The sequence below is a fragment of the Lucilia sericata genome, unplaced genomic scaffold (assembly GCF_015586225.1).
Source record: "Lucilia sericata isolate MDLA Ls3-8-SP2 unplaced genomic scaffold, ASM1558622v1 Contig000063F_arrow, whole genome shotgun sequence".
In the NCBI taxonomy this organism is placed as follows: Eukaryota; Metazoa; Arthropoda; class Insecta; order Diptera; family Calliphoridae; genus Lucilia; species Lucilia sericata.
Window position 1 is genome coordinate 356,741 of NW_023994098.1, and position 15,102 is coordinate 371,842.

Here is a 15,102-nt window from a genome sequence, read left to right on the forward strand (position 1 = left end):
TTTTTAGTCGAATATTATACTTTTTTTTGGCAATTATTGATTGCATACAACGCAAATGTAACAAATCCACTTAAAACTTCTTTTCACTACTTCTTCTTTAGCATTTTAGTTCATTATATTAACAAGGTGATGTCATTGGAGGCAAGTACTTCTACGCTCGCTTACAAATAGGGAGTTAAAGAAGTACTTGTAATTTCTCTTACAAAACAGTTGTTGAGTAAGTTGTTTTGTTTTTTAATAATAAAAAGAGCCACCTAGAATACGAACCAGGGACTTCGGTTTGTTAGTCAACCGTTCTACTCACTGCACCACTGCTTAGCTATTTTATTGCGCGTCAATAATGGCTATCACATACAAATTTTATTTTGTTTTCTTTTTTGTAAAACACAATTCTTAACACGCAATTAAATAAAATGTGCAAACAAAATGACAAAGCCGAAAATAAAGTACTTCTATATCAGATTATAAGAAAGTCATTACTAGAGTACTTCTAAGTAATGCAGACGATAAGTAGTAGTCATTGAAAAGTAAGTAGTTATGGAAGTATAACCAATTATCGTGTTTTTGCTGGGATGTAAAGCACAAAAATTGATTGAAAAATGTAAAAGTTATTAAAAATTCCCCAGACCAAATAAATAATATTTCGATATGTTTCAATGAGAATTTCCAAATATTGCAAAATTTGACCTTCAATGTTTACGACTTATTTTATAGTATCTAAGACATAATATTCCGTAAATATTTTTTTAAAATATAAAATATAAATTTAGTTTAGTTAAAATATAAAATTAGTTTTTTGCAGAATTCAAATCGCAGGTACAGCTAAACTATAAGAGGTATTGACTTAATTTTTTCACCGTTTTATTTCCTAATCTATTGGTCATAAATCTCCCGGTGATAGTTAAAAAATTTTAAAATTTGTTTAACAAAGATTTAAAAGAATTGAAAATGGAGTTTTAAAACTGCCGCGTAAAAAAATATTTTTTTTTATCATAGCTGAGAACAGGTTCACGGTATCATTTAAGGACAAAAACTTATATTCGAGTAAATATATGTAGATGTATTTTATGCAGAGTTGTGGCTTATTTCGAATAAATTTATTTAAAATGAAAATAAAAATAGAAAATATGTATTTTATTTTGAACTAGCTTTACCCAGTGTGTTTTGCTACCCTAAAAGCAGTATAAATTAAAAACCCACTTAACGATTTTGAAGATTCTAACTGCAATAGTTCTCTAGATTTACAATATGTTACATTAGAGTGCTCCAAGCTTGTATGAAGGAAAAAAAATTTTATCCGACAGGCCGTCCCCCCCTCTGGAATTGTTCTATGGGTTGTAAAACTATGTCATGCAAAAAATTAGGCTGATAGGATAACGTTAACAGGTGCCGCAACGGCTCAGAAGTTTCCAAGTGCATTTACAAGGGGAAAAAATCGATTTTTTTCAGTTTTTGCTCAAATTTTGCAACTTAATAATAAACTTTGCACTTTATTGTAAAGGAATCGTAATGTGCACAGAATAAGCATTTCAGAAAGATATAAAACACAAAAATTGGTTGAAAATTTTTAAAGTTATTGCAAATTCCCCAGGCCATTAACGTGTCTCACAGCACATGAATTCGAAATGTGACAAAAAAATTAAAATTTTTTAGGACATATTGTAAAAAAAACCATTTTGTTACTTAAAATATACTAAAAATTACTTGAATACTAGCTTTTGTCCTTATACGATAACGCAAACTTGTTCTCAGCTATGGTCAAAAAAGTTTGATTTTTTCAACGGCCGTTTCAAATCTCCAATTTCAGTTTTTTTGAAACTTTGTTAAACAAATTTTAAAATTTTTAGAAGATCTCATGGGAATTTATGGACAATAGATAAGGGAATAAAATGGTAAAAAATTAGATCAATAATTCTTACAGTTTAGCTGTACCTGCGATTTGAACTCGGCGGATTTCGGGAAAATCGCATTTTTTTGTAATATATTAGAGAATACGTATTAATTTTTTACTGTTGTACATTTTAAACAAAGTATTTTCAGAGTATTATAGACCAGATAATATAAAATATATATTCCAAGTTTTATTCAAATCGGACATTCTTAACCCATAAAATGTGGAGTTCAAAGGTTAAATTTTGCTATATTTGGGAATTCTCAGTGCACCATATTAAAATATTATTTATTTGTTGGCCATATTTACCAAAAATTACTGGAATTTATCGTATAAAGTCCGATATTTAAAATAGAGTGAAAAAAAGGTAAATTAACACTTTAAGGCACTTGGGAACAATTTAACACCAAAGTTCAAAAATTTGAAAAAGCACTATCCATTTGAATAAAGCTCTATATAATTAGAGAAATAGCAGAAATATAACAAAAACGTATATATTAAGTATAAAAAATTATACTTTAACCCTTTTCGACTATGGAGTAAACTATAGGTGTACATTTTTAAAAGAAAAATTTTGTTTTTAAAACTGATAATTTATGTAGTCCATTTTTTCGGACCATTTTCGACATAATATGTCTAAAAATACAAACTTTATAGGTTCAAAAAGGGTTAATTCATAAGTTTTTATACCTAATATATATTTTTTTGTTTTATTTATGTTATTCCTCTAATTATATAGAGCATTATTCAAATGGATAGTGTTTTTACGATTTTTTGATATTCGGGGTTAAATTTTTCCCATGTGTTTTAAAGGGTTAATTTTACTTTTTTTCGCTGCTATTTTAAACATAAGACTTTATACTAAAAATTCAAGTCATCTTTATTAAATATGACCGACAAATACATAATATTTCGATATGGTACACTGAGAATTCCCAAATATAGCAAAATTTGACCTTTGAACTCCACATTTTATGGGTTAAGAATGTCCGAATTGAATAAAACTTGGAATATATATTTTATATTATCTGGTCTATAATACTCTGAAAATACTTTGTTTAAAATGTACAACAGTAAAAAATTAATACGTATTCTCTAATATATTACAAAAAAATGCGATTTTCCCGAAATCCGCCGAGTTCAAATCGCAGGTACAGCTAAACTGTAAGAATTATTGATCTAATTTTTTTACCGTTTTATTCCCTTATCTATTGTCCATAAATCCCCATGAGATCTTCTAAAAATTTTAAAATTTGTTTAACAAAGTTTCAAAAAAACTGAAATTGGAGATTTGAAACGGCCGTTGAAAAATTCAAACTTTTTTAACCATAGCTGAGAACAAGTTTGCGTTATCGTATAAAGACAAAAGCTAACATTCTAGTTATTATATATATATTTTAAGTAACAAAATGTTTTTTTACAATATTTCCTAAAAAATGTTAATTTTTTTGTCACATTTCGAATTCATGTGCTGTGAGACACGTTAATGGTCTGGGGAATTTGCAATAACTCTGAAAGTTTTCAACCAATATTTATGTTTTATATCTTTCCGAAAAGCTTTTTATGTGTACATTGCGATTCCATCACAATACATTGTAAAGTTTATTATTAAGTGGCAAAATTTTAGCAAAAACTGAAAAAAATCGATTTTTTCCCCTTGTAAATGCACTTGGAAACTTTAGTGCCTTTGCGGCACCTGTTAACGTTATCCTATCAGCCTAATTTTTTGTATGACATAGTTTTACAACCCATAGAACAATTCTAGAGGGGGGGACGGGCAAAATTCGCAACTTCGTTTTTTTGGAGCACTCTAATGTTACATATTAGAGATGCCAAGCAAATTACTGAAAGTTCGCAAATTTCTATCTATCTATGAAAAATTTGAATAATGTAATAGTTTCCAATATATACGAAATTTTGTATTTAATTCATTTATGTAGTGCCAAGCCCCCAATTGAAAGCTCACCCGTTATTCTCTAAATGTTCACATGAATGTCAGAGTTTTTTATGTAAAATTTTAAGATTCTAGCTCTAATAGTTTCTCAGATATAAAATGTTTATATTTCATTCATGTGGGGGCTTCAAGCTCCCCAGATGAAAGTCCGATCTTTTTCCTCCAAAATATTCAGACGAATATTTAAGTTCTTAGTGCAAAAGTTGAAGAATTTAGTTCTATTAGTTTCCCAGATAAACGAATTTTTGCATTTAATTAATATGGGAGGTGCCGCTCCCCTCATGGGTAGTCCGCCAATTTATTTCCCAAAATGTTAACATGGATGTTATTTGTTATTTGTGCAAAATTTTAAGATTCTAACTGTAATTGTTTATAAGATAAACGAATTTTTGTTTTTAATTTATATGTGAGGTGCCACGCCCCCTAATGCTATTCCGCCTACTTTTTGTCCTAAATAATCATATTGACACTAAAGTGGCTCCGACAAAATTTAAGGACTCTATAACTGTTATATTATCTCAAATATACGGATTTAATATTTTCTAATATGGGCGTGGCACCTCGCCCACTTGAAATTTCAAAATAAAAAGTAGCCTATTACCTATTCCAGACATACAGGAATACGCTGTGAAAATTTCAAGAAAATCGGTTCAGCAGTTTTGTAGTCTATAACGTTCAAACATACAAACAAACACACATTCATTTTTATATATATAGATTAAATTTGTTTATCCTTAAATAATATTTAATATTTTATTTGAAACGTTTCAAATACTTACTTTGTATTCGTAAAATACAAAATATTCTTGGAAATTTTGTTGGAAAAATAAGCAATTTGCTAAATTTTCGATAGCTAATTGAAAGTTGGCGTAAAGAATCATGGCCATAGACAAATATTCCATAGAATCGCTATTTAAGGACTTCATAGATAATTTGAAAGAGAATTTATTAAGCTCAAAAAGGCAAATTCTACTGTAAGAGGTTGGGATTTAAAGACGTGCACAGTTACAACTGTTTGCACACGTATTGCAGTGTCACAAAGTATACAGAGGCGTCACGTCAAAAAAATATATTTGTCTCTCTCGCACGATACCATTTCAACTTGTTTTGTTTTGGTCTTAATTTTGGGTCTCTTTTCAATTTTCTTATTATAGGTAAGTAATTTATTAGTTAATTGCTGTAAAAAATATAAAATAAAACATCATAATATGTATTAATAAAACACATAATTTAAATGCAATTAAACCTTTTTGAAATTTTGCACATAATTTATTTTCATTTTGTTTATTTTCTTTTGCTTTGTTATTTTGTTTACAAAATAGCCTTATATAGTGTTGTTTGTTTTAACGCACTGTGTGTATTAAACCCACAATTTAGTTTTCTCTGTCTACCGAGACCATTTCAAAAAAAGCTGATTTTAGTGTTTTTGAACTGTCAAATTTGACACCTCTGTATACTTTGTGGCAGTGTCTACTGCTGCACAGTGGGGCAGAATGGAAATTTTTTGGAAATAAATCTGGCATTTCTAAACGGCTGATCCGATCGGTATAAAGTTTGGCGTGAGCGTAGCCAAGGAGTATTCGAGTTTAAGTTTTGAAGGTGAACCCCGCAGATGCCCCAGGGACGGTGCTGTGGCGGCTCAAAGTAGGGTACCTACGACATGTAAAATTTTTAAACTCGTGCCATTTTTTTGTTTTTCATTCAAATACAAAGATTTTTATATTTTCTGAAAGCGCTCGACGAGAAAAACATGCTTGGACATACTACTTATCTCATATAATATCCGAGTTATAGGCATTTAAAAATTTAGTGATACAAAATTTACCATACCTTGGTCCGCCTTTTTTTGAATACCGGGCGTAATTTTGGACCAAATGGACTCATTTTTTTCTTGTTAGTTAGACAACAAAATTTCCAATAATATACAAAAAATTTCAGATCAATATCATTTACACACCAAAAAATATACGTTTTTTAATTTAAAAATTCAAAAAATTTTGGCCGTTTTTTGCCAAAAATGTGTCTTAACTCTTTTATTAATAAAATAAAATTTTCTTTAATAACATATAACAATTTTATAGTTTTCTAAAAGGTATCCCATTTTTGGGATTTTCATTGCTATTTTTGGGAATTGCGGGATGCCCTTTGACCTTTTCAATTTTTTTTTTGCATTTTCTTATTTGAAATGACAAATTTAACAAGCGTTGAAAATTTCATTGAGTTTTGTTCATAAATAAAGATTTTGTCTTATATTACATATTTGTTAAATTTCTAAAACTATGATTTATATCAAAATTTTAATATGGTCGCAGATAGCTACAACAATTTAGTCCATATTTATCCCTTAATATCATTTTTTAGTTAGATATGGAAATTCTTGACCCTTTACAAAAAATTTCAAGCCAATATCTCAATTACATTCAAAAATATGTTCATTTAAACCTGTGTCCTTTAATTTCATCTTTTTCATATTTTAGTATTAAGTTTGACAGAATATACATTTGGTGTTGAATAAAATATTTGGACAATTTTTTAAAAATTATTTAGTTAATTATTTTATTAAAGACTATAACATTGTACATACAATAAAAAAATTATAATTTTATTATGAGCCACGCACAACAACATCTAAATCACCCCACACAAACCACCTTTCCCGCCCACCGAAATATAAAACACAATTTAATACAATATCATCAGTTAGTATAATAGCTTTTTTTATTTGAACTGTTTATCTTAAACATAATACAATTAATTCTTACAACCTACTTATATAGTTAATTCCTAACACTACTTATTTTCTATAAAATAATCTGTCATATCGGTATACATATCCAGAAAGTAATATAAGTCCTTTAAATCTTCCTTGTTTTGAGATGATAGAGTTTCATAACAAATCCATCTTTTTCGCATAGTTGAAAGAACAGGATCAGAAGATAGAAGTAAACTATTAAAAATATCTTCATTCTGTGATTGCCTGGAGCATTTTCTTGAGCTGAATAGTTGAACATGCTTAAAATCTCGATTCCTCGCTTCCTGGGCTTCTTCTGTTAACTCTCCAAGTGGAAGAATATTCGATTCAATTATTATTTGACCATGACACAATACTTTGTGTACTGTTGGTGTCAGTTCCCTCCATGGATACAGAGATACAAGTAATTTAGAAATTTCAAATCGATTTCCATTAATTTTATGTTTACTATTCAGTGCCATTAAAATAGTGTTAACTCTTCGAAGCAACTCCTTGTCGATTCCAGTATTTTTGAAGTAATTTCAAAATCACGAAAAAACCTTCTCGTCGTATAACCGTCATTTGTACTACCTCAACTTGGAAGTGGTTTGTCGATGTTTAATCCAATCTGAACTTTAAATTCTTCTTGGATACTGCTTTTTTCCGCAGCTCTCAGTTCTTTCAATTCTTCATTATTTTTTGTTGATTTAGTAAGATTCTCTGGCACACTTCTATATTTGAGGTCGAATGCTATAAGTAAAAAGTAATCCAAAAATCGTATTCTGGCATGAAGTGGTGAAATTCCGAAAGACAGGACTTCTTCATTAATACTTCTGCTTTTGTTTATATTTGAGAATTGCGACTTTTTCTCATTACATATTGAGCATCTCCAGAAGGAAGAAGTTTCTGTTATAGCATTGCTGACCTTTCCATCAATCATTGTTAAGCTTAGCTGATATGATACGTTAATAGAGAATTCCTTTATTTTTATGCAAATGGGCTCCAGTGCATTTATTTCATCTTTTAAATATTCCACTAAATCTTTTTTTGTTTTCTTTGACTCCTTTATATATTCAAATCCAATGGGTCTACAAAAATTTTTTGAACCCGGAGTTATATTGATCCATATATCTTCAAATGAATTTCCGATGCTTGACGATGATGGATTAAGGGAATATGAACGAATTCGTAATGGCACTAATGATGACATAAATACACTTTTGTAGTCTGCTAATGTCCGACTTCCACAAGCTTGTTTGTATTCTGGAAGTGCTGATAAACCGTCACATCCCCACTTACACATTAAGACAACATCACAGTTATGAATTTTCCTTAGTTGGTCTTCTGAAAAGTCTGACACAATTCTTGATGCTGTGTTTTCGAGCAAAGATGATATATCAATACAAGCTTCTACATCATTAACAGCAATAGGTGATGGTAGGATAGTTTGTTTTTTTCCTGGATCGCCTTGTATGATATTGTGTCCTTTTTCATGCAGAGCTTTCCTTAATATTTTGTACTTATTTCGACTGAGACCCAGTTCCAACATAAGCGCTATTGCTTCCTCTTCAGTAAAATTTGATTGTGATGTTGGAGTTGGTATACTTTCCACAATTCGCTTAAGTCGTTTTGGTGATGCATTAGGAAGAATAGTTGCAATATGTACGGAATCCAGCATTTCGTTAAATGTATCAGCAATTTCCTCATTTGAGATTGAAAAAAGTTTTTGTGTGACCCTCTTTTTTTTTTGACCTTGAACATAAGTCTTCGTATGACTTGCAAGGCGCTCCTGTTGATGTGTTGTAAGTTGAGATTTCCGTAGTAGTTTCCATCCAACTACAAAATTTTAATCGAAATTTCTTTTGATTTCCATCCACAGACTTACTTTTTACATCAAAAAGTTTTAAAATGTTTTCAATTTTCGATATGCCTGTTTTGTCTACTTTTCTACTATATGTAGTTTTTATATAATAAAACGGAACACAACTCTTCGTACTTTAATGTAATCTTCATTGTAGATTTATTAAATATGGTACTTAAAATAGTCTTTAATAAAATAATTAACTAAATAATTTTTAAAAATTGTCCAAATATTTTATTCAACACCAAATGTATGTTCTGTCATACTTAATACTAAAATATGAAAAAGATGAAATTAAAGGACATAGGTTTAAATGAACATATTTTTGAATGTAATTGAGATATTGGCTTGAAATTTTTTGTAAAGGGTCGAAAATTTCAATATCTAACTAAAAAATGATATTAAGGGATAAATATGGACTAAATTGTTGTAGCTATCTGCGACCCTATTAAAATTTTGATATAAATCATAGTTTTAGAAATTAAGCAAATATGTAATATAAGACAAAATCTTTATTTATGAACAAAACTCAATGAAGTTTTCAACGCTTGTTAAATTTGTCATTTCAAATAAGAAAATGCAAAAAAAAAATTGAAAAGGTCAAAGGGTATCCCGCAATTCCCAAAAAGAGGAATGAAAATCCCAAAAATGGGATTTTTTACTTTTTTGCCCATAGGGTCCACATTTCTTTCAGGGCTGGGAAAATACTTTTGGAGTAAATATAAAACATATTGAGGTTTCCAAAACTGCTTTCAGTTTTCTGATCCCAGCTTTGGGATTTTAGAACATGTCGCCCAAAGTTGAAGTTTTGATAAAAAATAGGTCATATTCGGAAGGACGCAGTGGCAACATTTTCAAAAAATAGGTCAAGTTTTTTACGCCAAAGCGTTCTGCGTAAAGATACCTTTTAGAAAACTATAAAATTGTTATATGTTCTTAAAGAAAATTTTATTTTATTAATAAAAGAGTTAAGACACATTTTTGGCTAAAAAACCGCAAAAATCTAAAATTTTTTGAATTTTTAAATTAAAAAACGTATATTTTTGGATCTGTAAATGATATTGATCTGAAATTTTTTGTATATTATTGGAAATTTTGTTGTCTAACTAACAAATTGAGTCCAAAATTACGCCCGGTATTCATAAAAAGGCGGACCAAGGTATGGTAAATTTTGTATCACAAAATTTTTAAATACCTATAACTCGAATATTATAAGAGATAAGTAGTATGTCCAAGCATGTTTTTCTCGTCGAGCGCTTTCAGAAAATATAAAAATATTTGTATTTGGGTGAAAAACAAAAAAATGGCACGAGTTTAAAAATTTTACATGTCGTAGGTACCCTACTTTGAGCCGCCACAGCGCCGTCTCTGGGGCATCTGCAGGGTTCATCTTCAAAACTTAAACTCGAATACTCCTTGGCTACGCTCACGGCAAATTTTATACCGATCGGATCAGCCGTTTAGAAATGCCAGATTTATTTCCAAAAAATTTCCATTCTGCCACACTGTGATGCTGTGAGTGCGTATTGATGAGTACTTGAGTAGTTCTGGTAAAAGTTGATATTGTTATTTTCTCAAACATGGGTAGAGTGAGTGAGTACAAAGAGAATAAGAGTAACATATTTGTTTTGCTATACTTTTGCCAAACAAATAAAATAGATAATGATGGTTATACAACAAATAACTTAGTCCCCTTTTACATTGAGACTTTTTCCCCCTGGGCTTTTCTCAATTTTCTTTTAAATGCCCTTCGTAAAATCTTGAATGTTTACATTGAGGCTTCTAAGGCATGCCTGCTTTTTGAAATTATGAGTGTAAGACTTGCCATTTTTTATAATTCTTAATTTATTGTTTTAAATATTTTATAAATGAATAAATCTTATTTCTTTAATATTTGTTATGTTAAATATTGTTTTAATTATTTAAGTAAATAATTATATAAAAAAATTTATGAAAAAAATACTTAAATACTTTAAAATACATATTGTTGCTACTATTAGCTGTATGTTTTAGTTCTTCTTATAGTTATTTATTTTTTATTAAAGATATAATAACATTTTAATACTCATAACATTTGAAAAACTAAATAATTTTTAAATTAATTGAAATATGTAAAAAATTAAATTATTGCAAATGGCAACACTAATTCATGTGTGAGAGTAGTCGCACACGATCTTTGCGCTGTGAGAACAGAATAGAATTAAAGATTTTTTAGATTTAGATTTTTATTGAGACTTTCCATTTCGATTACAATTTTTTGATGTACAATCTAACAATTTCGATTTGTTAATATTTAGAATTATTATTGTCTTATTCTAATAATCATGAAAATAGAATATACTACTTGTTTAAAATAATAAGCTTTATGTAAAAAAAATACACGAGTGAATGAGAAAGATTAAAGACTTGCTCATTGCCTTTTAACATTTATATGCAGTGTAAAAAAACTGCTCAGATAAAGATAACAAAACTTAAAACTAAATAACAAAAAACAGCCGTTCACAACAACGTGTGAACGGCTGTTTCCATGTCATTACGGAACTCTGACCAGTTGGTGTTTTTATACGATGTAATTATATGTGGACTTCTAAGCATTAAGATGGGATAGTGATCAGAAAAAGTTGGCAGGCTTGTGAGTTTCCATCATAATCCAGAAACTCAGGGTTCAAAAGAAAATGGTCTAAAAATGAGTTGCCATTCGGATGTGAGGGTTTTACATCCGAAACTCGTCTGACGTCCAAGGGGTTATCCAAGAGCCCATTATGAAGAGATTTCCCATTCATGTTATCGATCTGATCTCCCCATGTAACATTCTTCGCATTTAGATCACCACCCAGTATAAATCCATCAAAGTTCGCAGTTAATTGCAATATTCTGTTAAGACCCTCATGAAGTTTCACTGTATTATAATTGCCAGGGATATATAAGGAGCCGACTAAAATTTTTTTGATTGTATTATTATCCTTAGGGGAACTGCAGCCAACTTCAGGACTGATTGGATGTAATTTTTTTTCTGAGCGGAATTTTTATATATTTCATAGAACAAACTCTTTTGGGGACTTGGATTCCTATCGGTGGCTATCCCAATAGCAACTAGTTGCTTTGTGGTACCTTTATTTGATGCCAACTTCTGCGATGGCTCAGGTTATTCCGACAACATCCCAACAACGTTTGCCAAATATTACTGGCGAGAACAACAACACATCAAAACGACAACGACTTGAGGAAAATTCATCGACAACAAATGTTGACTTATCTATGTTGGGTTATGACCCCAACAACCAAAATAGATACGCCTTGTTTGCTGGTATTGAGGTTGAGAACATTCCACCCAAGGATCGACAATTAAGATCGGATAACAAACCAGGCGCTTGAATATCACAGGGGAATGCTACTTCATACTGCCCGCCTATTTTTCTTTATAATATCAACGTCAAAGGCATTGTAAAACAACTCCACCAAATGTGACATTTAAAGTTAGGAAAGTGAACAAAGTTAAAAGTAAACTTTATTTTACAGATCCCGCGGCTCACTCAGCCATGTTACAGACTTTACGTGAACAATCCGTTCAGGCATATTTATTTACACCAAAAGAGCTAATGCAAGTTTCACTTCTAATAAGCGGATTGTACAATGGCATAGAAATGGATAAAGTTAAAATAGCTTTAAACGAAATAATTCCAAGCGTAGTGGCAAAAATTACGAGATTTACAACACCACTCTCATTGAAAAGAAATGTTGACACAGGTCTTCTATTGGTGACCCTATTACCGGGCAAATCTCTCAATTATGTCTCTTCAGTAAAATACTTATTGAATCAGACAATTACATGGGAAAACCCGAAGAGAAATACCACGGAAATTCAATGCTTCAGCTGTCAGCGTTGGGGGCATGTGTCAAAGAATTGCGGTTCTCAATATAATTGTGTAAAGTGTGACCAGAAACATCCCCCAGGGGAATGTAAGAGAACTAAAGATGATTCTACTGATCCATTTTGCGCAAACTGTAATGATAGAGAACATACGGCAAATTGGAGGGGTTGTCCAATATTCAAGAAATAGGTTAAAAAGCGAAAGGAACGGATAAGTAAAGCCCTGGAAGCAAAGCAGCTTGTGAGTAACAATGTTAAAAAAGCCATTACATCATCATCATATATCACACCCGGAAAGTTATTCTCAAACTTATTTAAAACTCCGAATGGTGAACAATCCAAACCATCTATATTAGACGAATTTTTAAAACTATCCAATCTTTCCTTAGAATCTAATGAATTGTCACTTGAACAGGAAATAGACATTTTTCTAAATGATTTCCATAACATGCATAAAAATCAAGCTTAGAAGGAATTCTTGCGCCTAAATTACATAACTTTCAACGTTCGATCTCTAATCGATTTTTCTCGCCAAATAGACTTAGCAAATACACTTCATTTCAATAATATTGACATCGCTTTCGTGCAAGAGTGTCATCTAAGAAAAAATCAGAAAATTTAAATTCCGGGGTTTAATTTTATTTACGATTACTCACCTGTTGGTGTAGCTATCCTGATGAAGAAAGCAATTCAATATAATCGGATTACAGTCAATAATATTGGCTTCAACAATATTTTTGTACAGATTGAATAGAATTAAAGCAACTAGCAAAATCACGAACATGAAGGAAAAGCAATGTGGAAAAACCCCTCAAATTACGATTCGTGCGTGTCTTGCTACTTCCCTTTCTTCTTTCCCCCCTTTGCCTACAAACTCGACACGCTTGCGTGCTCACCCCTGAGAAAAATGTAAAAGTGGAATTATTGTTGTTTAGAAACATTTTTTAATTTTTTAAAATGTATATTCGGTATCTCTTGGTCTATAGGAGATATCGTAGCAAAAATTTACATAGTTAGAGCTGACTACTCTGGAGGTGCAATGGAGTCCAATGGTTAGGCCCCTAAAATTGGTCACCTCGACTCAATTTTTTTAAATCAAAAAAATGCATTTATGATCCGAATTAAAAAAAAAAATTTATATGGAAAAATACAAAATAAAACTTTTGAAAGGGTCCTTAGTTTCCTGATTGAAAATTCTGATCTCCGTACAATTTTTTAAGTTTAATTTTTTTGTTGTTAAGTTAAATTTTGTCGAAATGCATCTCAAATATTTCCTAAATTGTAAAATTTGTAGGAATATTTTTGGTCCACATTACAAAGGACATAAAGTTTTTCGAAATATGTAAAAATTATTGTAATTTTAAGAATTTACAAGAGTTTACAAAAATATTTACCCCCATTTTCTCAAAGTCTGATTAATTTTTATCCGAACGATAAATTGACAGTTTTCATACAAAAATTATTTTAACCGGCAGAATATCTATTGGTTAAATGTTAATCGGAGGTTGAGATAATGGCCTTTAGTGTTTTATTTAATGACTTTTTTAATTTATGTAGGAATTCTAAAGCACTAAAAGTAATTCTGTGGAATAAAAGTACTTCAAATAATTTTATTTGAAAATTAGGAAATTTTTAAGAACCGTTTCTAAAAAAATTAGGAAACATTTTTTATAATTTGTACTGAGATCATGATTTTCAATAGGTGGGAAAATTATGTTTTTATTTTTCACTCGAGTTCACTACGACAATACACATAATTTGAGACTTGTGCCTACTTTAAATTCACAAAAGGCTATTTCTCGGGACACTTTTCCTTACGTTAGATATTAGGCTTAGACATTTTTCGGCATACATTTCTCAAAGTTAAAAAAATATATTTTTTATAAATGTTGTATTTTATTTTAATTGTTTTTATCAAATAAATCCCCACTATAGTGGTGTAGGGTGTAATTAACCTACGTTAATACCTCTTCTACTAGGTACTTATAAGGAATATCTACATATATATTTTTTTTTCATTTTATGTCGATTAAAAAAATAGAATAGTTTTGAATTAATTCTTATTAAATATAAATAAACATACTGCATCAATATAGATTCTTTGTATTAATATAAACAATAACAAATAGTCAAAAATATTTGTTGTACGACAGTTATTTGAGAGCAAGGAACAAATACAATACAGTATTCAACTCAAACAAAACCATAAAGGGTGATGGCAATGATCAAACAAATTTACACACACAGGATTTTTTTTGATTGTGTTAGTGAAAAAAAAACTCACACGCACTGGTTTGATGAAAATCAAAACACTTTAGATTTTCAACTGAAATTGAAGCAGAAGAAGCATAAATTCATGTTTATTTAGTTTTTGGTGAGACAACATTTATTTGCAGGCACAGTACCAAATTTTACTTGAAATATACAAAGAAAAATATCCAGTTTTTTAATAAAACAATTTTTCATTAATAAAAAAATTATTTAAAAAATAAATAATTGTTTTTTATAACAAAAATTACATTTGTAATAATGGTAAAAATTGTATGTGTAACAGTACAGACACATAACGCATAAAATTTTTTCATACATTTTTTTATCACTATGCGGTAAAAAAATGATGTTGCCGTCGCAAAATCTAAATAAAAATGAAATTTATGCTTCTTCTTCCACAATGATTGCTGGAATAAATTACTAACACATAAACAAGTTTTGATCAAATGTTGACGTGTGGAAATCATCCTTAAGCAACTTGTCATGGTGTACTGAATACAAGGTTACATCGCTAGCCCAGCTG

General features: G+C 30.1%; 2 protein-coding genes across 8 annotated transcripts in view; one reads left to right on the forward strand and one right to left on the reverse strand.

Moving 5' to 3' along the window:
* Positions 1 to 15,102, reverse strand: part of LOC119616244 (protein limb expression 1 homolog) — a 69,318-nt gene that overhangs the window by 42,863 nt on the left and 11,353 nt on the right. The window contains exon 1 of one of the 6 annotated variants that reach the window (XM_037972577.1): positions 12,965 to 12,983. The exons of the other annotated variants lie outside the window; for them this stretch is intronic. The gene's annotated coding sequence lies outside the window, so the exon portion shown is untranslated. Of the gene's footprint in view, positions 1 to 12,964; positions 12,984 to 15,102 lie in introns of those variants that run through there. 6 annotated transcript variants of the gene reach the window in all.
* Positions 1 to 15,102, forward strand: part of LOC119616243 (ionotropic receptor 75a) — a 468,776-nt gene that overhangs the window by 27,764 nt on the left and 425,910 nt on the right. The window lies entirely within an intron of this gene.